Source organism: Rhinopithecus bieti, unplaced genomic scaffold (genome assembly GCF_001698545.2).
Source record: "Rhinopithecus bieti isolate Rb0 unplaced genomic scaffold, ASM169854v2 scaffold_2435, whole genome shotgun sequence".
NCBI lineage: Eukaryota > Metazoa > Chordata > Mammalia > Primates > Cercopithecidae > Rhinopithecus > Rhinopithecus bieti.
Window position 1 is genome coordinate 847,619 of NW_016803909.1, and position 22,716 is coordinate 870,334.

The window sequence follows — 22,716 nt, forward strand, 5'->3', positions numbered from 1 at the left end:
CCAAAAAAAAAAAAAAAGAAATACCTTGCTTTTCAGCCCGTACCTGTAACTTTAGTGTGAGATGCTATTTTTTTGCAAAATCTACTAACAGTTTTAAAAATTATCCCTGCAATAATAGTATCACAAATATCAGACTATGAATAAATGCATGACTATCATCTGATTCAGCAAAGAAGTTGCTTGTGTCATTGATGAATGATTCCCTCTAACATGAATGTTGGTTGATATTTTTGTTTGTGTTAGTAAGACAAATGTGAAACAATGAAGATGTATATCAGAAGTTCACAAATTTGTCAAAGATGTAAGGGACTTCTTTGATGTATTGGATAGTAGTTTTTAAATATTTACTCCTTTTTTTGGATGCTATCTAAAATGTAATGCCTATATACACAATAGACTTTTAAGTTTAATTTGTATTATTAATATTTTCTTTATCACTTTCTTAAGTCAAGGTAATCATGAAAAACAATAAATCAAGTCCTGATTTGTAGCACTGGCTGATTTCTATGGTATAAATATTTCCACCATAGCTGATTTCAGGATAGCAACTGGATGTCACTGAATGTTGAGTTGAGAAGAGGTACACTCGTCACACCATTATATAGTAATATTTATACACCATATATAGTTATATAGTACATAATTTAATTTACATAACAGATGTGCTTAACAACTAGCTTGCAAAGTTCCTGAAAATTTAGCAATGGCTTTCCTGAGCTGGTATGAACTGGCTCCAGCACATCACTGGTTAAGAGGGAGTGACTAAGCCAGGTACAGCGGCTCACACCTATACTCCCAGCATTTTGGGAGACTGAGGGAGGAGGATTGCTTAAGCCCAGGAGTTCAAGACCAGCCTGGGTAACATAAGGAGACCTTGTTTCTACAAAAAATTATAAAAGTAGCTGGGCGTAGTGGTACACACCTTCCCAGCTACTCGGGGGGCTGAGATGGGAGGATTGCTTGCTTGAGCCAGGGACATTGAGGTTGCAGTGAGCAGTGATCATGCCACAGCACTCCAGCCTGGGTGGCAGAGCAAGACCCTGTCTCAAAAAAAAAAAAAAAAAAAAAAAAAAAAAAAAAAAAAAAAAAAAAAAAAAAAAGGAGGGAGAGAGTGTAGTATATAATGGTCCTGACAAAGTAAATATAGTACAACTATTTTCTCTTTTATTGATATATAATATTTTATATATTTATGGGTTAGACATGAGTGTTTGTTAGGTATATAGAATGTATCATGATCAAGTCAGGGTAACTGGGGTATCTATCACCTTGGATGTTTATTATTCTTATGTATTGGTATCACTTCAAGTTGATACCAATGTTATCTCTTGAAGTTGCTAAGTGTAATCACCCTAGCTTGTTATCAAACAATATAACTTATTTCTTCTATCTAACTGTGTGTTTATACCCATAACCAACCTCTCTTCATCTCTTCATCCCCTCCTCCTTCCTCCACCTACCCTTCCCAGTTATTGACCATCTATCTATGATTTAATTCTCTGTGTCCATGAGATCAAGGTTTTTAGCTCCCACATACGGGTGAGAACATATAGTATGTGTCTTTCTGTGCTTGGCCTATTTTCTGCAACATACTGACCAGTTCCATACATGTTGCTGCAAATGACATGATTTCATTCTTTTTTTTTTTTTCTTTTTGATGGAGTCTCACTCTGTCAACAGGTTGGAGTGCAGTGGTACAGTCTCACCTCACTGCAGTCTTCACCTCCTGGATTCAAGCAATTCTTGTATTTTAACCTCCCAAGTAACTGGGATTATGGGCGGGTGCTACCACACCCAGACAATTTTATATTTTTAGTAGAGATGCCTGGGATTACAGGCATGAGCCACCAAGCATGGCCATGAGTTCACTCTTTTTATGGCTGAATAGTATTCCACTGTGTATATATAGTACATTTTCTCTATCCATTTATCCATCGATGGATACTTAGTTTGATTTCATATCTTTGCTATTGTTTTATTTTGTTGTTGTTTTTTGAGACAGAGTTTCATACTTGTTGCCCAGACTGGAGGCAATGGTGTGGTCGTGGCTCACCACAACCTCTGCCTTCTGGTTCAAGCGATTCTCCTTCCTCAGCCTCCTGAGTAGCTGGGATTACAGGCATGTACCACCATATCCGGCCAATTTTGTATTTTTAGTAGAGAGGGGTTTCAGAATGTTGGTCACGCTGATCTCAAACTCCCGACCTCAGGTGATCCACCCACATCGGCCTCCCAAAGTGTTGGGATTACAGGCATGAGCCACTGCACCTGGCCATCTTTGCTATCGTTAATAGTGCTGTGATAAACCTGCGAGCACAGGTATCACTTCGATATACTAATTTATTTTCCTTTGGATAGATACCCAATATTGTGATTACTGAAACTAAATCTAATACTTTCAGTTTCCTGAGAAATCTCCATACTACTTTTTATAGTAGTTGTACTAATTTACATTCCCATCAACAGCGTATAAAGACCCTTTTCTCTACATCCTTACCAGTATCTGTTATTTTTTGTCTTTTTAATAATAAGTAGCCATTAGAACTGGGGTGAGACACTATCTCATTGTAGTTTTTATTTGCATTTCCCTCATCATTTAGTAATGTTGAGCATTTTTCCATAAACCTATAGGGCATTTATGTCTTCTTTCAAGAAATGTCTATTTGTGGCCTTTGCCCATTTTTTTTTCATGATCTGTGGTTTTCTTATTATCTTAAGTCTTATGATCACACATAATTTAAAAATTTTTGTCTATCTCCTCTACTTTATTCCTTTTAAGTTGGCAAAAGCACAATTCTCAATCACAAATACACAACAGTTTCTATGGTTTTATGTTTCTGAATGGCTGTTTAAAGACAATCCTAAATTATAACTTAGTTTGACTTAGATTGTAAAGAATTCAAGAGTGAAGTTTAACTTGCTACTATTTTAAAAGCACGTGACCTTATAGATCTATAAAATGTGAGAAGTGTTAAATAATCTTTGATATTACACATAAACCCCACACTAAAATGCCTTTCAATAAGTAAAAGAAACTGTTTTAAATACAGGGAATTCTAATTATGTTGGCATAGTTAAGGCCAAAACTCTAGATATTGCTACCTTATTTATCTTCAACACTTGCATTTAAGAGGCAAATGAACACAAAACACAGGTGAATCTTACTTGGTTCTGAGACAGTGAAGGAATTTCCCCTGTATTTAAACCAGTTATATAAATCTAAATAAAACCAGTCTCCAGTAAGTTTTAAGATGGCACTCACCATCTTTGTGAAAAGTTGAACATTACTAACGAAGTCTAATCATTATCTTTAGAAGCGGTAAATAGTGATAGCATTTACCGAATTGGAATTACTATTAAAATTCAAAAACTGAACACATTCATTTAACCACAAGCCAGTCTTAGTTTTAAATCAGGACTGCCCAACAAAATATTCTGTCAGTCATTCATGATCTGAATTCTGGTGTATGAGATCTATTAAAATATGGTACACATAGATAAGTCATGAGACATTTCTGTTTTGTAATAAATAAGGCCTTTGCCCATTTTTAAATGAAATTATTTTTTCCACTGTTGCTTTGTTTGAGTTCCTTATATATTTTGTATATTAGTCCCCTGTTTGAGGAGTAATTTGCAAATATTTTCACCCATTCAAGAGGTTGTCTCTTTACTCCATTGGTTGTTTCTTTTGCTGTACAGAAGCTGTTTAGTTTAGTATACTTCCATTTGTGTGTGGTTTTTTTTTTTTTTTTTTTTTTTTTTTTTTTTTTTTTTTTTTTTTTTTCTTGTGACAGGTTCTCACCCTGTTGCCCAGGCTGGAGTGCAGTGGTGTGATCTTGGCTCACTGCAACCTCTGCCTCCTTGGTTCAAGTGATCCTCCCACCTCAGCCTCCTGAGTGGCTGGGACTAAAGGTATGTGCCACAACACCTGGCTAATTTTTGTACTTTTTTTGGTAGAGATGGGTTTTTACCATGTTGCCCAGGCTGGTCTTGAACTCCTGGGATCAAGCAATATGCCCAGGTCGGCCTCCCAAAGTGCTGAGATTACAGGTGTGAGCCACCATGCCCAGCCTTTTTTTTTTTTTTTTTAATTGTCTGTGCTTTTGAGGTCTTAGCCATAAAATCTTTGCCTAGACCAGTATCTTGAGGAGTTTTCCCTGTTTTCTTCTAGTGTTTTTATAGTTTCAGGTCTTACATTTAAGTCTTTAATCCATTTTGAGTTGACTTTTGTATATGCTGAAAGATGGGGGTACAGTTTCATTTTTTTTTTCTTTCTTTCTTTTTTTTCCTTCAGGTTGTGTATCTGATAGCCAGTCTCATTCTTCTCAGTATGGTTACCCACTTGTCTCAGCACCATTTATTGAAGAGGGTGTCATTTCTCCAATGTATGTTCTTGGTGGCTTTGTTGAAGATCAGTTGGCTATAAATATGTGGATTTACTTCTGGGCTCTCTATTCTATTAGATTGGTCTATTTGTCTGTTTTCATACCAACATCATGCTGTTTTGGTTACTTACAGTTTGTTTTGAAGTCAGATAGTATGACACCTCCAGCTTGGTTCTTTTTGCTCAGTATTGCTTTGGCTATTTGTGTTCTTTCTTGGTTCCATACAAATTTTAGAATTTTTTTTTCTGCTTCTGTGAAAAATGATATTGGTATTTTTGATAAGGATTGTATTAAATCTGTAGATTACTTTGGCAGTATGGTCATTTTAATGATATGAATTCTTCCAATCCATGGGCACAAAATGTCTTTCCAGTTATTCATATCCTCTTCAATTTCTTTCATCAGTGTTTTACAGTTTTCCTTGTAGAGATCTTTCACCTCCTTGGTTAAATTTATTTCTAGGTATATTTTTTGGTAACTATTGTAAATGGGATTGCCTTCTGGATTTCTTTTTTGCCTATTTCATTATTGGTTATTATTGCCTATTTCATTATTTCATTAGCAAAATGCTGCCAATTTTGTGTTTTGTATCCTGTAATTTTACTGAATTTGTTTATCAGTTCTAGGAGTTTTTGGTGGTATCTTTCGTTTTTTCCAGTTATAAAATTATATTGTCTGCAAAGAGGGAACATTTGACTTCCTCTTTTCCAAGTTAGATGCCTTTTATTTCTTTTTCTTGCCTGATTGCTGTGGCTAGGACTTTCAGTACTATGTTGAATAGAATTGGTGCAAGTGGGCATTCTTGACTTGTTCCAGTTAGTAGAGGAAAGATTTTCAAGTTTCCCCATTCAGTATGATGATAGCTGTGGGTTTGTTCTATATTGCCTTTATTATTTTGAGGTATGATTCTTCTATGCTTAGTTTGTTGAGAGTTTTTAATCCTGAAAGGGGTGTTGAATTTTGTCAAATAATTTTTCTGCATCTGTTGAGATGAACATATGGTTTTGCCCTTCATTTTGTTGATGTAGTGTATTGTGTTTATTGATTTGCATGTGCTGAACCATCCTTGCATTCCTAGTATAAATTTAGATTGACCATGGTGTATCATCTTTTTGATGTGCCGTTGCACTTGGTTTGCTAGTATTTCATTGAGGGTTTTTGCATCTATGTTAATCAGGGATATTGGGCTGTACTTTTCCTTTTTTGTTGTGTCCTTGTCTGGTTTTGGCATCAGAGTATTACTGGCCTTGTAGAATAAGTAAGAGATAATTCCCTCCTTTTCAAGTTTTTGGAATAGTTTGAGGAGGATTGTTATTAATTCTTCTTTTTTACATTTGGTAAAATTCAGCTATTATTCCATATGGTCCTGGACTTTTCTTTGTTGAGAGGCTTTCTATTACTGATTCAATCTTGCTACCTGTTACTGGTCTGTTCAGGTTTTTTATTCTATCCTGATTCAATCTTGGTGGGTTTTGTTTCCAGGAATTTATTCATTTCCTCTGCATATTCCAGTTTGTTATCATATAGTTACTTGTTCATAATCATCTCTGATGATCTTTTGTGTTTCTGTGGTATCAATTGTAATGTATCCTTTTTCATTTCTGACTTTGTTTATTTGGGTCTTCTCTCTTTTTGGTTAGTCTAGTGGTTTATAACTTTTATCTTTTCAAAGAGCCTATATATATAGGCTTGCTCTTTGAAATATTTGCTCTATTTCATTACTTCTCCTCTGATCTTTGTTTTTTTTTCTTCTGCAAATTTTGGGTTCTTGCTCTTCTAGTTTTTTGGGGTGTATCATTAGATTGTTTATTTAAAATCTTTATTTTTGTTGATGTAGGCATTTATTGCTATACCCTTCTTTCTTAGCATTGCTTTTGCTGTGTCCCACAGGTTTTGTATGTTATGTTTCTATTTTCAGTTGTTTCAAGAAATTTTTGATTTCCATCTTAATGGTCATTCAAGAGCATGTTGTTTAATTTCCATGTACTTGCATAGTTTCCAAGTTCCTCCTGGTATTGATTTATATAGTTTTATTCCATTGTGGTCTGAGAAGATATTGGACATAATTTTGATTTTTGAAAATGTGTTGAGACATGTTTTCTGGCCTAACGTATAGTCAATCCTGGTGAATGTACCATGTCTGATGAGAAGAATGTTTATTCTGCAGTTGTTGGATAAAATGTTCTGTAAATATCTATTAGGTCCATTTGGCCTAAAGTCCAGTTTAAGCCTAATGTTTCTCTGGGAGTGGGGAGTTGAAGTCTCCTACTATTATTGTATCAGAGTCTAGCTCTAGCTCTTTCTTTAGATCTAGTAATATTTGCCTTATGAATCTGGGTGCTCCAGTGTTGGATGCATATGTATTTAAAATTATTATATTCTCTTGCTGAATTTATCCCTTTCTCATTATATAATGACTGTCTTTGTCTTTTTTAAAAAACTGTTTTTGACTTAAAGTCTGTTTTATCTGATATAACTATTCCTTCTCACTTTTGATTTCTGTTTGTGTAGAATATCTTTTTCCATCCTTTTACTTTCAGTCTGTATCTGTCTTTACAGGTGAAGTGTGTTTCTTGTAAGCAGCATATAGTTGGTTCACTTTTTAGAAATTTCTTAAGCCAGTCTACATCTTTTAAGTATAGAATTTAATCCATTTACATTCGAAGTAATTATTGATATGTGAAGTTTTATTTGCTTTATTGTTAATTATTTTCTGACTGCTTCCTTTCTTTCTTTTTTTCTTATTGTTTGTCCTTGTGGTTTGCTGTTTTCCTATGGTGGTACGATTTGAGTCTTTTCCTCATTTGTGTGTTTGCTTTATAGTGAGTTTTATAAGTTTGTATATTTTCATGAGGCTGTCATCTTTTTGCTTTCAGGTTTAGGACTTCCTTGAGCATTTATTGTAAGGTCAGTTCAGTAGTGATGAAATCTCTCAGCATTTGCTTGGGAAACACTGTATTTCTTCTTCATTTTTGAAGAATAATTTTGCTGGATGTAGTATCCTTGGGTAGGAGTAGTTCAGCACTTTGAATATATCATCCTATTCTCTCCTGACCTGTAAAGTATCTGCTGAGAAGTCCAACAGGGGCTCCTTTGTAAGTGACCAGATGCTTTTCTCTTGCTACTTTTAGGATGTTCTCTGTCATTGACAGAGAAAGCAGATCTAGCCTATCATTGAAGCTTTCAAGTGTATTTTATATTTCATTCAGGGAGTTTTCCAGTCCTAGAATTTCTATTTGGTCCTTTTTAATGATATTTATCTCTTTGTTACATGTCTCATTCATATTCTGAATTGTTGTTCTTTTTTCTTTGTATTGTTTTTCAGAATTCTTTTGTATCTCACTGAGCTTATTTAGTATCACACTTTTGAATTCTGTTTTCAGAATTTCGTGAATTTCTTTTTAATTGGGATCTGTTGCTGGGCAATTATTGTGTTCTCGAGGTGTCATATTTCCTTACTTTTTCATGTTTCCCACATCCTTAAATTGATATCTGTGCATCTGGTGTAGTAGTAATTTCTTTCAATTTTTAAAATTTGCTTTCATATGGGAGGACTTTTTCCTGAAGATGTATCAATAGCATTGCTTGGATAGGGCCCTTTGGGCTTTGCTTCTGGGCGTGTGCAGTAGTGTAGTCTCTGCATGATTTCTTTGACTGTAGGTGGCGTGAATGATATCTGTGATTTCTTTGGTTGTTTAGGGTGCATTTATTAGTAGAGGCTGTGATGAAGTTTTGCTGGACACAGAGCTGCCAGGTGGGCCAGTCTTCAGGCCCCAGTGGTGGCAGCAGTAGGCTGAGTGTACTTGTTCTTAGCCCCAAGAACACTAGTTCTTGCTGGCACAGGTGTTAGTGGGACCAGGCAGGTCAATTATTGAGCCTCCAGGTGGCTTGCTCAAATACTGGCAGTGGCAGTGGTAGGCCAGGAGGGTGAATGAGTTTTCAGATACCTAGGCAACTGGTATGGTATGGGTGCTGGTAGTGGCAGTGGCAGGATGATTCTCTGGGTCTGAGTAGTGTGCACTGGTGTCGGCAGTGGCTGTGATATGAGGTCACCATTCAGAGCCCCAGACATGTAGCTCACAGGCTTGCCTGCTCTTGGTGGCAGCAGCACCGCAGCACCACATAGAAGTGGGAAGGGACCCTGCCCTTTGCACATTAGTCCGGGCATGGAAGCCACATTGCCAGTTGGGGCATGTTGCCACTCACAGGCCCAGACAGGCAGCCTTTTGTCTTGCCTGTCCTAGCTCCTGGTGGCAGCAGCAGTGGCTACAGCTGCAGCAGTGTGACAAAGGGGAGAGAAGGTCCTAGTGTCTATGGGCAAGCCTGAGCACAGAGGCTGCTCTGCTGGTAGGGGTGGGGTCACTTATCTGAGCCCCAGACTGTCAGCTCTCAGGGTTATCCACCTCGGCTTCTGGTTGGAGAAACTGCTGTGGCAGTATGTGGAGGTGGAGAGGGTTTCTCACTCTCTGCTTGTAAGCCTGAGCACAGAGTTTGTGCTGCTTCTGGGGGCAGGATTGCTTCTCATGGCCCCAGACAGGGAAGCTTTCAGGCTCTAGAAAGCATACACTTTATTTTCCTTTGTCCAGGCCTGCCTTTTTGGTGCACTGCAATTTTCCAGGATTTCATGAATTTCTTTTTGATTGGGATCTGTCGCTGGGGAGTAGTGCTCCCTGTGGGCTAGAGTACTGGGGACCCTGCAGCACCTTTGGGGCCAGCCAGTGATGTGCCACTGTAGTCCTCTGGATGGCCACTGGGGGATGTCGGTGAAGGCTCCTGGGATGTGGACAGATGGGAGCTGTAGCTCCCGGGGCAGAATGCGTCTCATGATGGCTGTGCTCTCCCAGTAGTGCCCTGTTGCAGCTGCTTAGGTCTCAGTGGGTGGGAGTGACCCAGCATGAATTCCCTGTCAGTGTAATGTCCTTACAGGGTCTGCAGGTCACTCTCCATGCTAGCTTCAGGGTTTGTGTGGTTAGAGGAGCTTCCCATGGCTGGGGCTACAGTATTTTGTGGTGGGGAGAATTGAACCACTGACGTTCTCTCACTTACCTTTCCCTACAATAGCGAGCACCTCTGGCTCCCAACTGGCCACTCGCTTCCTTCTCCTCTGTGCCTCAGGTGTTTGCTGAGGCTTCTCTGTTGGACTCTAGCGGTCTCTCCTGGATGTTCTCTTCAAGGTGTGCTTATCTTTTCATAATTTTGGGTCTTCTTTCTGGAGAAGGTGAGTGTCCAATGTCTCTAGTCAGCCATCTTGAACCTGAATCCTCATTAGAATATTTCTATTTTAAGACTGTAGAGAGTATATGGATTTTAAGAACTTTTTCAGTAATCATATTGGTGGTAATATTAATATGATTGTTCTGAGACTTGTGTGTGTGTAGTATGAGGTAATCAAGTGAGTAATTATGGAATATACTAATTCCATGATCCTCTGCATCTTTGAGAACAAGAATTCTCATGTAGCAAAAGGAGATGCAAATATAATAGAAAAGAGATTGCATAAAATTGAGTTGAAATTGGAATGATCAATGTGGATGCATCAGGTATTTTATTTATATTTTCTAGTTCTGCCTACTGTATAGGCCTAAAAGCCCTGGGCTTGATGTCCGATGGTCAGGTGCTCAGTCTCTATTGAGGGCCAATAGCAAGCCAGAAGCTGCTTTTGAAACAATGTCTAATTCTCTGCTGTTGTTCTGGAACACTGGAGGTCCAGTTTTTCTACTGACACTTTCCAGGGACTGCATAGCATCACTCATCCACCACAGATACCTCTAGCATCACAGAATTTGCTGGCTTATAGCCTATGTGTCAGGGCTGCTTGTACCACAGCCTAAATCTGCTGCAGATCTCTTTCTCTGGATGCTGTTCAAAACTGGCAGTCTTTGGAGTCACATGGATTGACAAATGGGTTGGATTCCCAAATTCTCATACTATATAAAAATCTGAAGAGGGCTACCATTCACTGTGCCTCTTTCTTAGCAGTAGGATGTGCAAGGTGCAATAAATTGTTCTTTACCTTGGATAGGATGTCTCTGCATGATTAAGGCCAATGGGACCCTGATAATTTCATTGATGGGACAGGTCTCTGAATCACCACATGGTCTTTCTTTCACTTTCTGATGCATATCTATCTTACCAGCACATTTAGAGTACTTGCCATTTCATGCCTCCATTCCCTACCCCCAGGTTCATTAACAAGATGTCATCAATATAATTGACCAGTATCATGTTTTGTGGAATGTCCACACAATCAAAGTCTCTTTGGACCGCATTGCAACAGAAAGTAGGAGAGTTAATATAGCCCTAGGACAAGACTGTTAATGTGTATTGATGTCTGTTACAAATGAATATGATTTGTTTCTGATCTTTTTTCCTGGTAAGGATTTAAAAGACTGCATTCAGCCTGTAATCCCAGCACTTTGGGAGACCGAGGCAGTGGATCACTTGAGGTCAGGAGTTTGAGATCGGCCTGGCCAACATGGTGAAACCCCGTCTCTACTGAAAATATAAAAAATTAGCCGGGCATGGTGGTACATACCTGTAGTCCCAGCTACTCAGGGAGGCGAGGCAGGAGAATTGCTTGAACTTGGGAGGTGGAGGTTGCACTGAGCCAAGATCGCGCCACTGCACTCCAGCCTGGGTGACAGAGTGAGACTCCATCTCAAAATAATAATAGTAATGATGATAATAATAATAATAATAATGGTAAAAAAAAAAAAACTGTACTCACCAGATGAATAGCTACATACTATATGCCAGAAGTTGTCAGTCTATCCCATTAAAGATAGCAAATTGTAGTGCAGCAGCTCTGACTGGGGCTACCACTTAGTTAAATTTATAGCAGTCCACTGTTTTGCATGATTTGTATGATTTTTTTTTTGGAGACTCAACTGGTACATTAAATAAAGATGATGAGAGCACCACCCTGCATCTTTCATATTTTTGAGTATGTCACTACTCTCTACCATTTCTCCCAGGATGTAGTTATGAGTACTGATTTATAAATACTTGACTGATAAATTATTCTCTACCTTAATTTTCAAGTCATATGTGTGTCCTATTGGAATTACTGTGAGCAAAATCTATTCCAGGCTTTAACCACTCATAAGCTTCTAAATATTCTGCAATACTGTAAGATTCAATTAGATTTTAAGAAACTAAAGGTATAGTTTAAGTTTATTGGTTCATTTACTATAAATAGTTGAACATGCCTTTTCCACAGTTCTAGAAGAATTTGTTTTGGCACTTTGAACTATTCTCATTTCTGCCACATATTATGATGTGACTGATAACTGTTTTTCTTTCTTGGAAAATATTTGAATCGTTTAAAAGTGACTTACTTACCAACCTGGCCAATATGGTGGAATCCCAGCTCTACCAAAAATACAAAAAGTTAGCCAGGTGTGGTGGTGCATGCCTGTAATCCCAGCTACTCGGGAGGCTGAGGCATGAGAGTTGCTTGAACCTGGGAAGTGGAGGTTGCAGTGAGACGACATGGTGCCACCGCATTCCAGCCTGGGTGACAGAGCGAGACTCTGTCTCAAAACAAAACAAAACAAAACAAAATAAAAAAATAGTTTAAATGAAGTCAAAGATTACTGATTAGAGTGAATGCTACTCTTAACATTATTGCTATTTATCCCTCCAGATCCAGCATTTTTTGAATTTGAACACCTCTGAAATTTTTATTCTATTATTATTTTTTCTTCTAATAAGAAGGCTATCCATTTTAAGAAAAATTTGTACCAGTTCTGTCACAGTGTTACAATTGTCATAATAGAAAAATGTCATGTTTCCTAACATCCCTTCTGAAAAGCACAGTGAAAGTTTTTAATGAAACTTCTATGAAAGCCTTGAAAATCCTAACATTCTTGCTAACAGTGGAAATGCTTCCATGGTTCTCTTCATAACTTAAACCACAGAACATTCAACATTAAATCTCCCATTACAGTGATCAGATTGACCATCACATTTCAAAAAATCAAAAAACATGGCAGTGAACAAAATATTGAATAACTTTCTCAGCTAATGTGTGTGTTTATCACATCGCCTTCACTGTTTCTCTCAGACGATTCACAGTAGTTGGTGTAGTAGTTGTTGCAATATGCACATTTCTTACTCAGAATTCTTGTTTTTCACTCTGAGATTTTCTGTTCTACCATGGTAGATGCCAGCTTCCAAGATGGTCCCCAATGGTTTTCACCTTTTGGTATTCACATTCTTGTGTAGTACCTCTCACATTGAATGGGACTGACCTGTCTAGCCAATAGGATATTATACAAATGAAGTGTGACTGCTGCGGCTAGGTCATAAAAAATAACTTATATACTAACATCTCTTGGATCACTCACTTTTCAGGAAGCTGGCTGCTGTGTCATGCAGACACTCACGCAGGCCTATGGAAAGGTCCACATGGTGAGAAACTGAGATCTTCTGCCAAGAGGTCAACTTGCCAGTGTCATGAATGGGTCGTCTTGGAAGCGGATCCTCTAGACTTAGTCAAGTCTCCACGTGACTGCAGCCCAGGTACCACCTTGACTGCAACCCCATGAGAGACCTTAAGTCAGAACCATTAATTAAACTGCTTTAGGATTCCTGACTCACAGAAAATGTGTGAGAAAATACATACTCATTTCTATTTTAAGAAGCTAAATTTGTGGGTGGTTTGTTACTCAGTGATAGGTAACTAATACTGATTGTGGTACCCAGAAGTGAGGAAAACCTACACCGAAAACCTAAAATGTGGGAGTGGTTTTTAAACTAGGTTAATGGGTAGAAGCTAGGACTGTCGGGAGAGTTGTAGTGAAACCTGAAATGCTTCGAAAAGTTTGTTAGTATTTGCCCAATGACTTCTGAAAAAGCTAAGGGTAAGGAATTAAAGAAAAGTGAGAAGAACATTATTAGAAATTGGAGAGAAGGGGATTCTTGTTATATAGTGGCAGAAAGTTGAGTAATTGTTGTCTGTGGTAACATAAAGATTAGACAACTGACTGGACATGGTGTCTCATACCTGTAATCCCAGCATTTTTGGAGGCTGGGGTGGGAGTATCACTTGAGGCCAGGAATTTGAGACTAGCTTGGGCAACTTAGTGACACCCTACCTTTAGAAAAAATAATAGAGATTAGTGGATATGGTGGTGCATGCCTTTAGTTCCAGCTTCTCTGGCTGAGGTGGGAGGATCACTTGAACCAGGGAGGCTGAGTCTGTAGGAGCCATGATTGCATCCCTGCACTCCAGCCTGGGTGAGAGAGCAAGACCCTGACTAAAAAAATGAAAATAAATGAAATTAAAAATTGAAGAAGTAGAAGAGTTGTCTAATGAACTGGGTGATCTAGTTAAGGAGATGTCTATGCAGTGTTGAAGATACTTCTGGCTTCTTTTTGTTGCTTATAATAACGAGAAAGGACATAAGCTAAAGGAAGGAATATTAGATGTAAAGGAGTCAGGACTTGATGTCTCCAGCCTTTCCAAAAACAAATGGTACTAAAATTAAGAAATGGCTTCTGAACAAAGATAAAATCTATGGCACTACAGATAAAGCCATAGGTAGAAGTTTAAAATCTTCTGTTAAGATCTCAGAAAGACCTAGAGAAGCGCCTCAGAGAATTCCAAGGAGCTTAAGGATTTGGTACTTCAGCAGTCTCAGGAGAACCCCCAGGTAGAGAAAGCTTATCTTCAGAGACTTGTGGGCATAGCTTTGTCTAATAGGATGAATCCCACTAAGGTTTATAGGAGACCCACAAATATTTTAGGATAATTTTTTTGGTAGAAACACCTGAAAGAGGTAGAGACAGCACAAAAGGAAAAGAGGCCTTTGCACCCCAATTTCTATGACAAAAAACAATCTGAAGACACTTCAAATAGGGCTGTCTTTCATAGAAAGGAAGGATGAATCAGAAAGCCAAGCCAAGGTCCCAGAGAGTGGAGCCAGGACTTGAGAGTTATTCTCAGGCAGGAATGGGATTGAATCCTAATCACAGAACTCCAAACATTTGCTCTGCTGGGTTTTAGAATTGTTATGGACCAATCATTTCCATGCACTTCCCATTTTCTCCCTTTTTGGAACAGATGTGTCTATATCACTTTTGGTATCCCTGTCCCACAATTGTGTGTTAGGTGCATGCAGGCAGATAACTTGTCTCTCTAGAGTGAGAAGAACTATATTTGAGGAGCTGCACTAAAGGAACTACATCCAAAGATCCAAATTGTGGACTTCAGATTGGTTCTTCAAAGTAATGAAGGACTGCTTAAAACAATTAAACTGTTGATTTTGAGATTCACATTCTGTAGTAAGAAATAATACAGAGAGATCCCATGTACCCTTCACCAAGTTCCCCACAATGGTAACATCTTGCAAAACTATTGTATAGTATCACAACCACGATATTGATATCTTCATCTCTATAAGGATCCCTTAGATTGCCCTTTTAGAGCCATACCTCTTCTCTTTTTACTCTATCTCCTCTTTAGTCTCTGGCAACCACTAATCTGCTTTCAGTTTCTATAATTTTGTCATTTCAAGAATGTTCTCTCTCTATATGTATATATAACTATATATAGCTATATATAGCCATATATAACCATATATATGGCTATATATAGCTATATATAACTATATATAGTTATATATAACTATATATAGCTATATATAACTATATATAAAACTATATATAACTATATGTCACTATATATAAAACTATATATAATGATATATCACTAACTATATATATAAAACTATATATAACTATATAACTATATATCTAACTATATTTATTTACTTTTTTTTTTGAGACAGAGTCTTGCTCTGTTGCCCAGGCTGGAGTGCAATGACGCAATCTGGGCTCATTGCAAACCCTGCCTCCCGGGTTCAAGCGATTCTCCCGCCTCAGCCTCCAGAGTAGCTGGGATTACAGGCACTTGCCACCACGCCTGCTAATTTTTGTATTTTTAATAGAGACAGGTTTTCACCATGCTGGCCCAGCTGGTCTCAAACTCCCAACCTCAGGCGATCAGCCTGCCTCTGCCTCCCAAAGTGCTGGGATTACAGGTATGAGCCACTGTGCCCAGCCCTAATTTTTGTAGTTTTAGTAGAGATGGGGTCTCACCATAGGCTGGTCTCGAATGCCCGTCCTTAGATGATCTGCTCACCTCGGCCTCTCAAAGTGCTGGGGTTACAGGTGTAAGCCACCTTGCCCAGCCAAGAATGTTGCATAAATGGACTTAGACAGTGTGTACCTTTTTGAAGTTGGCTTTTACAACTCAGCATGGTTCTCTGGACATTCATCCAGGTTATTGTATGTATTAATAACTTGATTCTCTTTTAATTGCTGAGTAATATTTTATGGTATAGATCAAGCTTATCCAACAGGTGGCCTGCAGGCTGCATGTGGCCCAGGAAGGATTTGAATGCGGCCTAACACAAATTTGTAAACTTTCTTAAAACATTATGAGTTTTTTTTGCAATTTTAAAAACCTCATCAGCCATTGTTAGTGTTAGTGTGTTTTATGTGCAGCCCAAGACAATTCTTCTTCTTCTAACCTGGCCCAAGGAGGCCAAAAGATTGAACACCCCTGGTATAGATGTGACACAGTTAAAAAAATGATCTTATTGGTTATTGTGAAGAAAGCTGCTATGCATATTCATGTACAGGTTTTTGTGTGAATATAAATTATCATTTCTCTGTGACAAATGCCCAGGACTGCATTTTCTGGGTTGTACGGTGCATGTTTAGCTTTTTAAGAAATTGCCAAACTGTATTTCAGTGTCTGTACTACTTTACATTCTCACCAGCAATGTATCTGTGATCAGTTTCTCCACACTCTACTAGATGTTGTTTCTATTTTCATTTTAGCAATTCTGATAGGCATGTAGTAATACTTAATTTTGGTTTTAATTTACATTTCCCTAATGACCGATGACATTGAAAATAATTTCATTTATTTAAGATCCGTAAAATGTCTCTTCATGTGTTTTGCCCATTTTCTAATTAAATTGTTTTCTTTTCCTTTTTCTTTTTTTTTTTTTTGAGATGGAGTCTCCCTCTGTAGCCCAGGCTGGAGTGCAGTGGCGTGATCTTGGCTCACTGCAACCTCCGCTTCCCTGGTTCAAGTGATTCTCCTGCCTCAGCCTCGTGAGTAGCTGGGACAACAGGCATGCGACACCACGCCTGGCTAATTTTTGTGTTTTCAATAGAGATGGGGTTTCACCGTGATAGCCAGGATGGTCTCAATCTCCTGACCTCATAATCCATCCACCTTGGCCTCCCAAAGTGCTGGGAGTACAGGTGTGAGCCACCGTGCCGGCTGTTTTTTTTTTTTTTTTTCTTTACCGTTGAATTTTGAGATTTCTTTGTATATTCTAGGTATTAACTTGTCCCTTGTCTTATATGTGGTTTGCAAATACTTTCTACTACTCTGTAGGTTGTCTTTCATTTTCTTAATAGAGTCACAGAAGGAGAAAAGAAAAGAGGCTGGGCTGAACAAGTACTCAAACAAATAATGGCCAAAAGCACACAGCACATTGTCAAGAGACCTAAACCTGCAAATGCAAGAAGCTGATATCCAAACAGGTTGGATCCAAAGAAATCCACACCAAGATACATTATAATTAAACTTCTGAAAGCTTAAGACAAATAAAAAACATCTTGAAAGCATTCAGAGAAAAATGATAACTTACTTATTGGGGTAAGGGGAAAACAATTAGAATAACAGCAAATGTCTCATCAGAAACCATGGAGGCCAGAAGAAAGTGTCACAATATTTTTTAAGGGCTGAAATAAAATTACTGTCAACCTGGGATACTGTCACCTAGTGAAAATATTTGTCAAGAGTGAAGGGGAAATGAAGTTATTCTGAGATGAAGGAAGGCTATTTGTTGCCAACAGATTTACCCTAAACAGATTTACCTTAAAAGAAGGGCTAAAGAAAGTTCTCTAAATAGAAAATGATAAAAGAAGGACCTTGGAACATCAGGAAGGAAGAAAGAGCATGGAAGAAAAAATATGGCAAAATAAAAGCCTTTCCTTCTCCTCTTGGTTTTTAAAATGACGCTTGATGGTTGAAGTAATAATTACAACACTGTCAAATGTGGTTCTAAATGTCTATAGAGGAAATATTTAAGACAATTATATTATAAATGGGGGAGGATAAAGGGACATAAGGGAGGTAAGATTTTTCTTCACCACCAGTAGATTGAATATGTTATGTATATATAATGTAGTACTCAAGCAACCAGTAAGAAAAAATCAATACAAAGAGGTACATTCCAAATATTATAGATAAATTTAAATGGAATTCTAAAAAAAAAGGTGTAACACATAGGAAATCAGGAAAAATAAAACAGAGAAATAAAGAACGAAGAGAACAATCAGAAAACAAAAATAAAATGGCAGACTTAAGCCCTAACATATAAATAATCATTTAAAATATAAATAGTCAAAATACCCCAATTAAAATACAGAGATTGGCAGAATGAATTACAAAACAGGACCCAATCTACTAAGCTTTTTATTTTGGTTATTTTTCAGTTCTAAAATTTCCATTTGAGGCTAGGCACGGTGGCTCACGCCTGTAATCCCAGCACTTTGGGAGGTTGAGGCAGGTGGATCACTTGAGGTCAAGAGTTAGAGACCAACCTGGTCAACATGGTGAAACCCTGTCTCTACTAAAAATACAAAAATTAGCCAGGTATGGTGGCTCACACCTGTAATCCCAGCTACTCAGGAGGCTGAGGCAGGAGAATTGCTTGAACCTGGGAGGCGGAGGTTGCAGTGAGCCGAGACTGAGCCACTGCACTCCAGCCTGGGCAACAGAGCAAGACTGTTTCAAATAAAATAAAATAAAATAAAATTTCCATTTGATTCTTTATAGCATCAGTTTCTTTGCTGAGGCTATTTTTTTTTTTTTTTTTTTGAGATAGAATTTCACTCTTGTTGCCCAGGCTGGAGTGCAATGGCATGATCTCGGCTCACTGCAACCTTCACCTCCTGGGTTCAAGTGATTCTCCTGCCTCAGCCTCCCGAGTAGCTGGGATTACAGGCATGTGCCACCACGCCCGGCTAATTTTGTATTTTTAGTAGAGACAGGGTTTCTCCATGTTGGTCAGGCTGGACTTGAACTCCTGACCTCAGGTGATCTGCCCACCTCGGCCTCCAAAGTGCTGGGATTACAGGCGTGAGCCACCACGCCCTGCCTGAGGCTATTTTTAAATTTGTTTCAAGTGTGTTTTTAATTGGTCAGTGAGGCATTTTTATCATGGCTGCTTTAATCTTTGTCAGACAATTCTAACATCTCTCTGTATCTCAACGTGGGCATCTGTTGGTTATCTTTTCTCATTCAGTCTGAGCTTTTCATGATTATTGATAGGATGAATGATTTTCTGTTGAAACCTGGACATTTTCATATTGTGTTACGACACTCTGGATCTTATTTAAACCTTTTATTTTAGCTGATTTATTATTATTATTATTATTTTTTACTAACACTGCTCTGGCAGGGCAACTGGGGGACACTGTGTTATTACTGCCAGGTAGGAGTGGAAGTCCATGTTTCTCACTTGGCATTTGTTGACACTTGTATGGGGGGAACTCCTCATTACTGCTGGGCAAGTGTGGGAGTTATGGCTTCTTACATGGTCTGCACTACACCATGATAGGAGTGGCCTCATTAGTGTTGGGCGATGGTGGAAGACCTGACTCTCCACTAGGCCTCCTGTCACGCCATTCCTGTGGGAGTACTGAGGTGCTTTGTTACATCATTTATTACATTTTCTTTTCTTTTCTTTCCTTTTTTTTTTTTTTTTTTTTTTTGAGACAGTCTTGCCCTGTCACCCAGGCTGGAGTGCAGTGGTGTGCTCATGGCTCACTGCAGCCTCAAGTTCCCAAGTTCAGGTGATCCTCTCACTCAGCCTCCCTAGTAGCTGGAACTATAAGCATGTGCCACCACACCCAACTAATTTTTTGTATGTTTTTGGTAGAGATGATGTTTTACCATGTTGGCCAGGCTGGTCTCAAACTTCTGGGCTCAAGCGATCTGCCCACTTTGGCCTCTCAAAGTGCTGGGGTTACGGGTGTGAAGCACCGTGCCTGGCCTGTTCCATTTTCTTGAGAATGGAAATCTAGGCTTTTACTAGCATGGGTTGGGGTGGGGTTACAGCTTTTTCTGTGGTGTTTGGTTACAGTAGAGTGGTTATGGTTTAAAGTTGTCTGTCTTGCTAGGCTGCCTTTTTGCTGGTCCTTTGGCAAGAGAGAGGTTTTTATTGGGGCTTTTCTTAATCTGTACCCATTGGCAATTGTGAGTTGCCAGTTTCTTCAGCTGCAAGTCTGGGATATGAGGCACAAAGGAAAACCCAAGAAATTCACCATGATGTCGCTCCTCAGATCCCAATAACCTAGTCTGTCTTTTTTTTTTCCCACCTTTCAGAGTCATCTTATGTTTGTTTTAGATAAAATGTTTGAAGTTTTCAGTTGTAGTTAGTGGGAGAAATAGGAAAAATTACATCTACTCTAGTTTCCTGGAAGTAGAAATCTCCAGGGATGTTTCTGAACTCCATGAAAGGAAAATGAGTTTTATGATGCACCTTTATACATTTTGTCTTTTGGTTTGAATACTTTGGTTGCAATACAGAGCATGTTAATCTTTACTTATTTTCTCAATTCTTACTATTTGTTAAAACAAATAAGAATAACTATAACTCAGTTAAAACAAGTAGGAATACACTAGTTCTTTGGATGGTCCATGTTATTTCTGATTGTTTTAATATTTATTTGTATGGGTTCAGAGAAGAGGATGAGAGTGTCTGAGGGGTATAAGCAGTCTCATTCTGGCTCCCAACGTATTTTTAGGAACCTTATACCTAGCAAAAAGTGTTTTCTACCACTAAATTATATTCCCAAAGTCTTATCAAATGTATTTTCCTAATTGAAAAGTTTTAACATAGCTTCACCTTATGAATTGACTATGCAGGTATTGGGAAACTCAGAGATATGGATAGTAACAGGCCAGCTTTTCTTTTCTTTTTTTTTTTTTTTTTGGTTGAGACACGCATTTCTCTCTGTCACCCAGGTTGTTGTACAGGGATGTGATCATGGCTCACTGCAGCCTCGACCTTCTGACTTCAAGTGATCTTCCTGCCTAAGCATACTGAGTAGCTGGGACCAGAGGTGTACACCACCATGCCTGGCTACTCTAAAATATTTTTGTGATGACGGTGTCTGACTATGTTGCCTAGGCTGGTCTTGAACACCTGGTCTCAAGCAATTCTCCCACTGTGATCTCCCAAAGTGTTGGGATTACAGGCGTGTGCCACCACATCCAGGCAACTTTTCTTAATTTTAGATAAAATCTTCCAGTTCCATCCTGAATGGTGTATGGATAGGAGAGGATGCCTGAATTAACACAGAGCCCAAAATGGAACCAGTTATTCATGCTTCACACAGGGTGTAGAGAAGCATTGCGCAAACTGTGCAATGAATTATTGTACAATCAGAAGTGCTCACTTTTAACTTAAAAACACATTCATGTTAAGCATAATTTCTTAGATCCTCAAGGTCAGTATTTTAATTTGATTCTCTCTTTGTCGCATCTAAAAGAAAACAACGTCAATGTTAACTGGATTGTGGGCTTTTGCCCATAATCATTTGAACATCAATGTCTCCTTCTTGCTTTTATCTTTATTGTCCAAAATATGAATGATCTTTTTGGTTGTAATTTTCTTGGATCTTTCTATGCTTTCTATTATTTTAATATCTTAAATTAAGAACACTTCAAAATATCTAATTTTCTGACCCCTACCTTTATCTTAATGAGATTGCTTTCACAGTCACTAGCACTAGTGACTAGCACTAGTGACTGTGACTTTCTATGCAGTCATTTGTCCCCAGAGCTATCTTCCTTCAGTAGTAACTGCAAAATAAGCCAAAGAACAAACTGTCCTTGTTCTTCTCAGGTTCTTTTAGGGCTTTGGTTGCTAGTATTATTTTCTTCCACCATTTTCTTTCCCTTTTTTTCTATTTCATATGCTTGTTTACCTGTCTTGATTATTGAGATATGTTACCCCTAGACCTATCCAGTGTAACTTTGATCTCTTTGTTTCTAGATCTTTGACTTTTTCATGGCAACTGTTATTTCAGATTCCCTTAGCGAAAATGATCTTTTTCCCATTTTAAGGCTTTCTCAAGATCGAGATTCTGTAGACTCCCTAGTGTCTGATTCCTTGGCTTAGTCCAGACCATTTACCTAAATTATCAGCTTTTGAACTCTTAGTTTCTGATCTTCACCCTAACACATATAATTGCATATGGCAACTTTGTGAAATGTAAACTTCATTTGCCAGGCTTGGATCTAGGATGCTATCCAACCCTATCCCAGCCTAAATCTCCACCTGGAAAATTTGGCTTTCACATCCAGCTGATCATGAAGCCCTGCCAGTTTTGTGTCTTAGAAACTTCTAAACTCTATCTCCTCAGCATTAGGCAGGACCATTTCAACTGCAAATTACAAAAACCCAATTCAAGCCAGTTTTGCAAAATAAAGGAATGTATTCTTCTTCGTTACTAGAAATTGAGTAGGCTTCAGAGTCAATTAGTTCAATATGTTCAACAATGTCATCAGGAACCTACCTCTCTCCACCTCTTAGCTCTGTTTCTTCTGTGCAGCCTTTGCTTTTCAGCAAGCAGAGTCTTTTTATGGTGGGAAAGATGGCACTGTGCAGCTCAGGACTTACAGAGTGCTTGTGGCACATGACCTCTGGGTAAGGAAATTGGGGGACTGGTGCACAAGAGTGGGAAGGAGACTTACTTTGGCAGGATGTGTGCTTTTTACCTTGTGGTAATGACTAAATAAGTGCACCAACATATCATTACAAATTGTATTACAAAGTGAAAATTCAATCTGTGGAGATATGGGCTAAGTAGAAAATAAAAACCCTGTTACTAAGGTGGAAGGTGAGGACAGTATTGTCAACAGTATCAAATACTGTCTAAGGGACAAGCAGGAGAAGAGCTGAAATGTGTAAGTTTGATTTAACAACATGGAGGTCGCGGTGAATTTGACAAGAGAAGTCTTGTTGAGACCAGTAATCGGAATATGGTGGGTTGTGAAATGAAAGAGAGATGAAGAAAAGAAGAGGAGCAGAAAAGGGAGGCGACTGTAGGAGGGGAGATATTGGAAGGCAATGGGAAGGAACCAGCAGAGAGAGGCAGTTCAAAGATACAGGAAAGAGAAGAAACATGAGCAGAGTAAGGTACTTGAGAAGGCATAAGAGGTAGACCACTTGTTCCTCTGAAATAAGAAAGAAAGACAAGAAGATTCATATATAGGTAGGTTTGTGTTATT

General features: G+C 38.5%; 1 pseudogene; it reads left to right on the forward strand.

Annotated features, from left to right (window-relative positions):
* Window positions 1-21,604, forward strand: part of LOC108519502 (RNA-binding protein EWS pseudogene) — a 30,139-nt pseudogene extending 8,535 nt beyond the window's left edge.
* The last annotated feature ends 1,112 nt before the right edge of the window (window positions 21,605-22,716 follow it).